Source organism: Lutra lutra, chromosome 3 (genome assembly GCF_902655055.1).
Source record: "Lutra lutra chromosome 3, mLutLut1.2, whole genome shotgun sequence".
NCBI classification, from domain to species: Eukaryota; Metazoa; Chordata; class Mammalia; order Carnivora; family Mustelidae; genus Lutra; species Lutra lutra.
In genome coordinates this window covers 125,901,205-125,909,735 of record NC_062280.1, presented here as the reverse complement: position 1 = coordinate 125,909,735, position 8,531 = coordinate 125,901,205, and positions in this window count along the sequence as shown.

The following is an 8,531-nucleotide window of genomic DNA, read 5'->3' as shown; positions in this document are numbered from 1 at the left end:
TACAAAAAAGAAAAGTGAGTCACTCTGAGTTTCTAACTTTAGTTTATAGAAACAAAGCACTGAATCATGTAACTTGTCAAAGAGGACCTAGATATAGTTTTATCTAGATAACACTCATATTAAAAGAACCTGAAAATCTATTTTGGTGGCAGAGTTATGGGATTGCAACTACAACGGCCTTCTCACTATCAATTTTGCAGATCAGGATGTTGCTATAAAGAAACTTCCAATAGAGGTATTATGGGGCCATCTTAGAGCAGAGCCTATATTCATTCAGAATCAGCCATCATCAGGTCTAAACTTCCTCACATCCAGAACTGAAAACAGATATGAAATTGACATTGGGAAAAACACTGTAGACTCAGTCCCAATACTAATGTTAATCATGCTGTGGGTGAAATAAAGGGTTTTTAAAACTCACTTATTCAGTCAATTGAAAAGTAAATAAAAACATATATGAGAGGGGCCCGGATGGCTCAGTTGGTTAAGCATCTGACTTGGGCTCAGGTCATGATCTCAGGGTCCTGGGATTGAGCCTGGAGGTTGGGTTCTGGGCTCAATGGGGAATCTGCTTCTCCCTCTTCCTCAGCCCTTCCTGCTGCTTGTGCTCTCTCTCTCTCTTTCTCAAATAAACAAATAAATAAATATTTTTATTTATTTATAATCTTTTATCTATTAAAAAATGTGGACGTAAAATATATTGAATAGATATAATCCAAACTCAAGTCTTTCTGCAAACCAGAACAACTCTCTTCGACACCTGAAATAACAGAATTAGTCTACTCAAAATAATTAGTCTTATTTCCCAAATCCTTCCTTATAAAACTCATCCCCTATCATATCTTTGATACTTTTAAACTTCCTTTTATTATCTCTAATACATATGAAGTGCCATTCTAGCTCTTCTAATGGGTATATAATTATAAAATTGTCAGCCAACAATCACAAGCAATTATTGATAACAATATTGTGAAATAATTTGTAAAATAGTGATAGCAGTGGAGTTGCCTCATTTCACCACTCTGCCCTACTGCCTCCCATTAAAGTACACTTAGCAAAACAAAGTAAATTTGCTGATCCAATGCATTCCAAAGCCCCGATTTAGGGAGTACCTGGTGTTTGGAATATTTGCATTACTGTCCTCCCAACCATGAGAGGTTCTTTTGTGTTTGTTTTCTGTAAGATTTCCTGAAGTCATGGTATATCATTTATCACACACATTGCAATTAAATCCAGTCCCACGTAGAGATTTTAAAAATGACTGGTTCAACAAAACCCTTTTCAGCATGATTTCTGTCATGTCTATGTTTATCAGGGTCACTCTTCTTGCTTTGTGACCATCCTCCTCACAACATGAGTCTATAGACTGCCTACAGATGAGCATTCTACTAAGAACTTCCATACCATTCCATGAGCCTATCACAGAAAGGAACCGAGGTCAAGGGAGAGGTAGTTTTAGACTTCCCTCAACTACTGCCTAACATCTATTAGGTTCTTTGTAACTGATTTAAGGTCTTAGACATATGTCCTTACTTAACATAAGAGTTGCCACTTACCACCAGGTCCTATGCTGAGCTTGTTTCGTTACCTGTGTTCAATCCTCACAACAACTTTTGAGGTTAAATACTATTACTACTTGCCATTTTGCAAATAAGCAAATTTGGTGCCCATTGACTTGCCCAGATCTTGCCAAGTGAGTGACAGAATCCCTGTGTCAGATTCTAGAGTTCAAGCTCATAGCCATTTTACTATGCTAACTGGGTGGAAAATTCAGCAACACTTTCATAAAAACAGAGAAATCACTGTGTAGCCACACGCAAAATAAATACTTGTTGAGAGCTTTCATAAAAATTAGCAAATGTATTTTGAAGCTGTTTGCCAACAACTCATACAGGATAAAGAAAAAGAATCACTGTTTCTCTTTGAACAGCATTTTTGTAGCACTTGATAGGGCCCCTAAGATAGCTGTAGATGGGGGAGGACCAGATATTACACTATCCAAAAGTGCTTTGGCTGATTACAATGGTCGCATAAAGAAAGGGACCACCACTATTCAGACTCCTGTTTTATAAGCCATCACAAACTCAACTGAGAATGTATTTCTACCTTGTCCTATTCTGACATGTTAGCCCATAACTGACGTAACTAATCAGACTTAAAGAAACCCCAAATCTGTGGGTACGTAGAGTAAAAAGGCTTTCTTTCTTGAAAAGCCCATATCTTCCCTTCTTTATCAAAGGTCGTCCAGAAATCAGCTCAACATTGAAAGTGAATGGAATTTAGAAACATTTACATACAATGAGACAGCAACCCATTCAATTAGTTCCCCCCCCCCCCCCCCCCCCCGTGCTGCACTGATTACTGACTTCCCATACACAAAATAAAGCAAGCCCAAGGTATTGTCTCTCTCTCCCCTATAATTTTAAATAAGATTGAAAGCATGCGCAAGAAAGCCATTGGCTTGATCCATGTTCTGTCTTCCATCAAATCTCAGCATCCCACTCTAAACACCCAGTATATCTATTTTAGTGTCAACAAGTATCCAGCACTGTGAATATGAGGGGTAGGAAGCCTTTGTCTTGGTGGGGGTGGGGAACACAAGCCTCTCCTCCCCTCCTTCCTTACCCATCAGAATCCCTTAAAGTGAAAGTACTTGTTATTTGTCTTTAGCAAATAAAACAAACAACAGTCCTTTGATTCCTAGGAAGCTCTTTCTTGTTAAGGTAACATTTGTCTGACTTTTATGTTTCAGCATTCATTGTATATTTAATTATTTTTAAAAAGTTTTGTTTTAAACCGTTACACTTTTTCATAATTTAAGATAAACATGGGCAGGCTTTGTTAAGGATTAAAAATAAATTTCACACAAAACTGCAAAATGTGACAAAGATAATACCACGTGGGGTCTGTGTGTTCCAAAACACGATTCTCAGGGGGCCCCTCTAAACACACTGCTTCATTAGAATTCTTGTTCTGAAAAGTTTCAGGAAGCCCCTGACTCCAACCCACCCTTTCCTGAAACTGGTGAAAGTATTAAAAAAAAAAAAAAAAATTACCACTGAAGTGGAAAAAAAAAAGGCAGAATTTCAACACATCAGGGAGGCTTTTTTTTTTCCTTAAGGTTTTATTTATTTGAAAGAGAGAGAGTGAGTGAGAGAGAGAGCACTTGGATGGGTGGGGATTTGGGGGGGATAGGTGAGGAGCAGAGGGAAAGGGAGAAGCAGGCTCCCCACTGAGCAGGGAGCCCCACACAGCTCTCTGATCCCAGGACCTTGGGAACATGACCTCAGCCAAAAGCAGACGCCTAACAGACTGAGCCACCCAGGCGCCCAGGGAGGCACGTTTTGTCTCTTTCTACGCTGTTAACCATGTTCAAAAATGCATTGATTCTAACTCTGTAATAGCCTTCAAACAGAGAACACACTAGGATAACAATTATAAAAAGAAATATATTTATATGTCTGAAAAGAAATTTTATCAAACGACTGATATTAATTCAACTTGAGAATAATTAGTCGATCATATTACTAAATGGAAAACGACATCTGTCTTCAATCTTTTGGAGTTTGGTTGTAATCTTGTATAAATAAGTCTTCCCTGTTGGAAATATCAAGGAGAAACAGGTTTCCCTCTGTGCCTTATTTTTCAGGATTATTCTCCAGAATCTGAATTTTCTTTTCTTTCTTTCTTTTTTTTTTTTAACGCTTTATTTATTTATTAGAGAGCAAGAACACAAGCAGGGGAAGTGACAGGCAGAAGGAGAAGCAGGCTCCCTGCTGAGCAAGGAGCCTGACGCTGGTGGGACTCTATCCCAGGATCCTGGGATCATGACTCAAGCCAAGGGCAGACACTTAACCAACTCCGTCCAAGAATCTGTGAAATTTCACTTGCTCTTTTATTTTATCCTTTCTCTCTATGGCAATACGTTTCCTCCTTCTGCCATTGGGAGAGCCATCTCTCCTCTTGGATTTGGGACTGGGATGTCTAAAATAGGAATGCAGTTTTTGGAGCAGTACCTGGATGGCTCAGGAGGTGGAGTGCCCCACACTTGATTTCGGCTCGGGTCATGATCTCAGGGACGTGGGATCGAGCCCAGTGGGGCATCTGCTTGGAATTCTCTTCCCTCCCTCTCCCTCTGCCCCCGTCCTCTGCCTTCTCTCTCTCTCTCTCTCTCTATCTCTCTCTCTCAAGTAAATCAATCTTAAAAACAAGGAACAAAAAACCTAATGCAGTTCTTGGAACAGACAGTAGGTGGAGTTGAAAAGCCATGCCTCTTAGCCAGCCTTCATTTCTGGAAGTCCCAAGACAAAAGTGTGAGAACTCTGATGTAATGGGATAGGGGAGAGGAGAAGCCCAGGAGAGAGTAGGGGACAGACTGGAATCAGAACACATGGCTGTCTCCTCTTCCCGTAGGTACCCACGTTTATGAATAGAACCCAGCTTCCTTACTTCCAAATGGAAAACAACTCGACCCCAATTTAGGAATTCTACCCCAGCTGAAGCAATTCAGTATTTTAGACCCAACTGACATTTTGCACAAGGATTTTACATGCTAATGCCAATGATACTACAACACCTAATGCGCCAGTGTCGTTTGCTAAAACAAAGCAAAGATGTACACATGTGAATTCAATAAAGTATAAAAAGCGTTGTTTTGTTTTGTTTTTAAAGTTCACAATTACAAGGCCTTTTACAGATTGTCTCCCTAGCCTTGGGTTTCTGGAAGGAAATATTTTCCATGGGGAATAGTGAAATAGAAAGGTTTTCTAGGATTTGCCCAAGAGAACAGTTAGAAAACAGACTGCCCAAAGATGTAAAAATGGAACTGTTAACTATGGTACTTGGCTCAGAATGGAATGTGATAGGCCATTGGGAAGGAATGCTATCTGTGCTCCCTGGAAAGAAGTGGGATTTATTAGTTACTCTTTCCCAGGACCAAAAATTGACAATTGGTTGGCCTAAATGAAATTGTCACTGTTTGGACAGAGTTGTGGTAATTCAAAAAAAGATGTAGAAAGTTACAAGTTTAAACACATTGTGGTTCTGGCATCAGGCCACCGCAGTCCGTGAAAAGTAGGACCCAAAGAAAATTAATTCAGGGTGAAATCTTCATAAAAACTGGAATTATATAATCTTGAAATTGGAGATCATGTGTCCCGACCTCCCTCCAAAAGCAAAAATCCTCAGAAGGACATCTCTGAAAGATGACCCTCCAGATATTTTCTGGGACATGTTGAGGAAAGAGCTCTCACAACTTTTCAGAATTCCTCATTCCATTCTTGAACCCCTGATTTCAGCATTTCTTAAACCATGGTGGGGAACCTGGTACACATAGACATATTCCTGGAGGTCTAAGAGTTGTATACAAGACTGATAAATTTTGTCTTTTCATTTGTACAATGAACTAGAAAGAACACAAATATAAGCATGTTATGGTGACCCCTTTTTTAAAACTAGACTTTTTGTGTTTTGAGCAGTTTCAGGTTTATAGAGAAACTGAGCAAAAAGTATAGAGTTTCCGTATACCCTTGACCATCACACCTCTAATTTCCCTATTATTAATGCCTTATATTAATGGGGTACTTTTGTTACAATTGATGAGCCAATATTGATCAATTATTGCTACATTTTAAAGTAACTTATTTATTTACCTAAATAATCTCTACACCCAAAGTGGGGTTCAAACTCATGAGCCCACGATCAAGGGTCGCATGCACAACTGACTGAGCCAGCCAGGCACTCCTCTATATACTACTATTAACTTAAGTTCAGACTTTACATTAAGGTTCACTCTTTGTGTTGTACATTCTATGCTCTTCGACAAATGTATTATTATCTTTTTATCTGAAGACCACCAGAATATATTTATCAGTGCTTACTTTTGTTCATGGGTTATAAGAATAATTCTACTTTAATTATCTGGGATGAAGAAGAAAAGAACAGTGTTGAAATCAATAGGCAACAAATGGTGTCAGTTTTAGTGAAGGAAAGTGACATCACAGCATGCCTCCTAAATGAAGGTTTCTCTGTCTAGAAAAAGAAACGGGTTTGGGTTATCACAATTTATGTGGTGCTCTGCACCTGCCTGAGACAAAAGCCACTGGTACCGTAGTCAGGTTCTGAATGGTGACTTTGTTTCAGCAAAACAAAATAATATGTCACGTTAAAATAAGATTATTTAAATATTATTGCCATTGCTTTGTTGGCTTTTTAAATTTATAAATTGCAGATGTAGTTTGTACCTTTAATTTGTAAATTTTTGTAACTGTAAGCAGAAGGACTTTCTTCCTAGCTGTATGCCTGTAATTAAGAAACACCATAGGAAAAAAATGTTTGTAAATCTTGGGGATTTGCAAGAGTATTTTTTCTCTGTCAGGAGGTCTGTATATGACTCAGATTTAAGAAACTCCGTTCTAAGCATTAGTTTTTCCCTATATGGAGTGCAGAGCTGCCTCCCTGTGATCCACACACGCCTATCCAAGTTTTGAGCCCCGTAGTCTAATGCTTCCTCCACTTCCAGCCCTCTAAGTACTGAAGTGGAATGGTTGATCAGTTTGTATCTTTCTCTTTTACAGTGCAAGTGGCTGCAACAGATTAGTATAGATTGAATATATGTTACCATTCCCGGAGGGCAAATTATAACCCTAATCCACCCCCTTCCACAGATTGTCATACACCAAGGTATTAGAGCTCAGGCTAAGATGTGCTTCTCTCATTTACCAGCTCTTTTGAAAGTGAAAACAAGCTCAGCCTGGCCCGATTTGTTCTTAGTGAGTTCATATCAACTCTTGGGGTGCTTCCTTTTTGAATGCTCATGGTCATGTCCAACTGAAGGGTTATAGTTTCTGTAATCCAGCCTTTGTCCATTTGAAAACCAGGACAATGTTTTCCTATAACCAGTGTTCTGAAAACTCTGATTCTATATAATTTCCCAAAGAGAACTGGGAGTGGTTCTCTAAGCAAGACCTCATGTTATTTTTTTCCCACTACTGTTATAATTACCTGGAATGAAGGATGAGCAGAGCTGGCTGGAGAGTACTGAAACACTGATAACCAAAAGCATTAAGAAGTTACTGCCTGGAGTCTTTAAAGCTTTGGTTAAAGTTGCGACTTTGGGTTTGGGGTCAAGGTAAGCGGGACCTAAAGGCTTTGTGGAATTAGAAGAGATATTAGCTGGTTGCTAAAACAAAATAAGGACTTTATGAGAAGAATCCATTATTCTTCTAGCATGAAAGATGACAGTGTCAAAAAGAGAGTCAACAGAAAAAAACAAAGAAAAACTAGAAGTCAGCGACCTTAAGAGTTGAGAGCAGGTTGGCATGAGGTGTGAGGAAAACTTTCCTACATAGGAAGTTGACAAATGAGCACAGAGGAGAGCATATCCCAAAGTACCATGTATGGGGATGCCCATATGAAGAGGTGTGTGTGTGTGTGTGTGCCCACACACACGTGCACGTGCATGTGTGTGTGACCCAGAGTAGAACTGGAGGGGAGGCAATTTTGCAAGCACTACACAACCTAACCTTCAAAGAATAGGAGAAAGAACATTCTTACCAGCTACCTTTCAGTAATGTGATTTTGACTGTTTGCATTTAATTAGGGACCTTTAAGAGGAAACTACAAACTTGATCATTCAGAGCCAGGAGGTAACTCCTGTTGGAATCAATCTTGATGAGAAAGGCTATAGAGGACAGCCAATGTCTCCCAAGGCCAACTCTTGCTAATTCAGGTGTAATGCTTGGATATACTCCTGGTTACATAAAGGCAAGCCTGGGTATTCTGCATGTAACCAAGGAGCATAGATCGTGAAGACAGATGAGTCTACATAAGGGTCCTTGCTCCACCATTTACTAACCTTGTGATCTGAGCAAATTTGCTTAACTTCTCTCCTGCACATTTGATCCTTGGTAAAATGGGATAATAATAATATGCTTGGCTCCCAGGCTTGTGGAGAGAATGAAGTGAGTTAAGGGAAACATGAAATACTTAACGAGTAGCTCATGGTACACATGTCATAATGTGTAAGAACTATTATTTGACCTTGGCCTTCCTTACAAAGGAAGCTGGGAATGTGGGTATGTGGCTAACATAAAGGAAGTATTGCAAGTGACTTAAAGCAATCCTGACTATCCCCTGGTGTTGTCACTGGGCTGCTTTCCCTGGGAACAGGGATTCCTCACCTGGCAGCTACATAAAATCTGAGCTGTGTCAGCAAGGACAAAGATGGAAGGTGGTCATGGCGGTTGGAGAAGTTGTGGACTGTGTTTGCCACACACTTTGATATAGGTGAGGCACAGAGAAGCACGAACCCTCCCCAGGGGGCACAGCTCTTTGGAAGTTAACCATGGCAAAATCCAGGGCTCTTGTTTCAATATTACTTTTTGGTACAAAACATGCTTCTGAACTATCATGGCCTTGGTATAGTTTTGATATAAAAAATGTATACATCCTAGAACTTTGGAAGAACAAAATACAGGTCTCCCGTGAACATGCACCAGGCACTTGAGTGTCCCTCAAAATAACAATGCAAC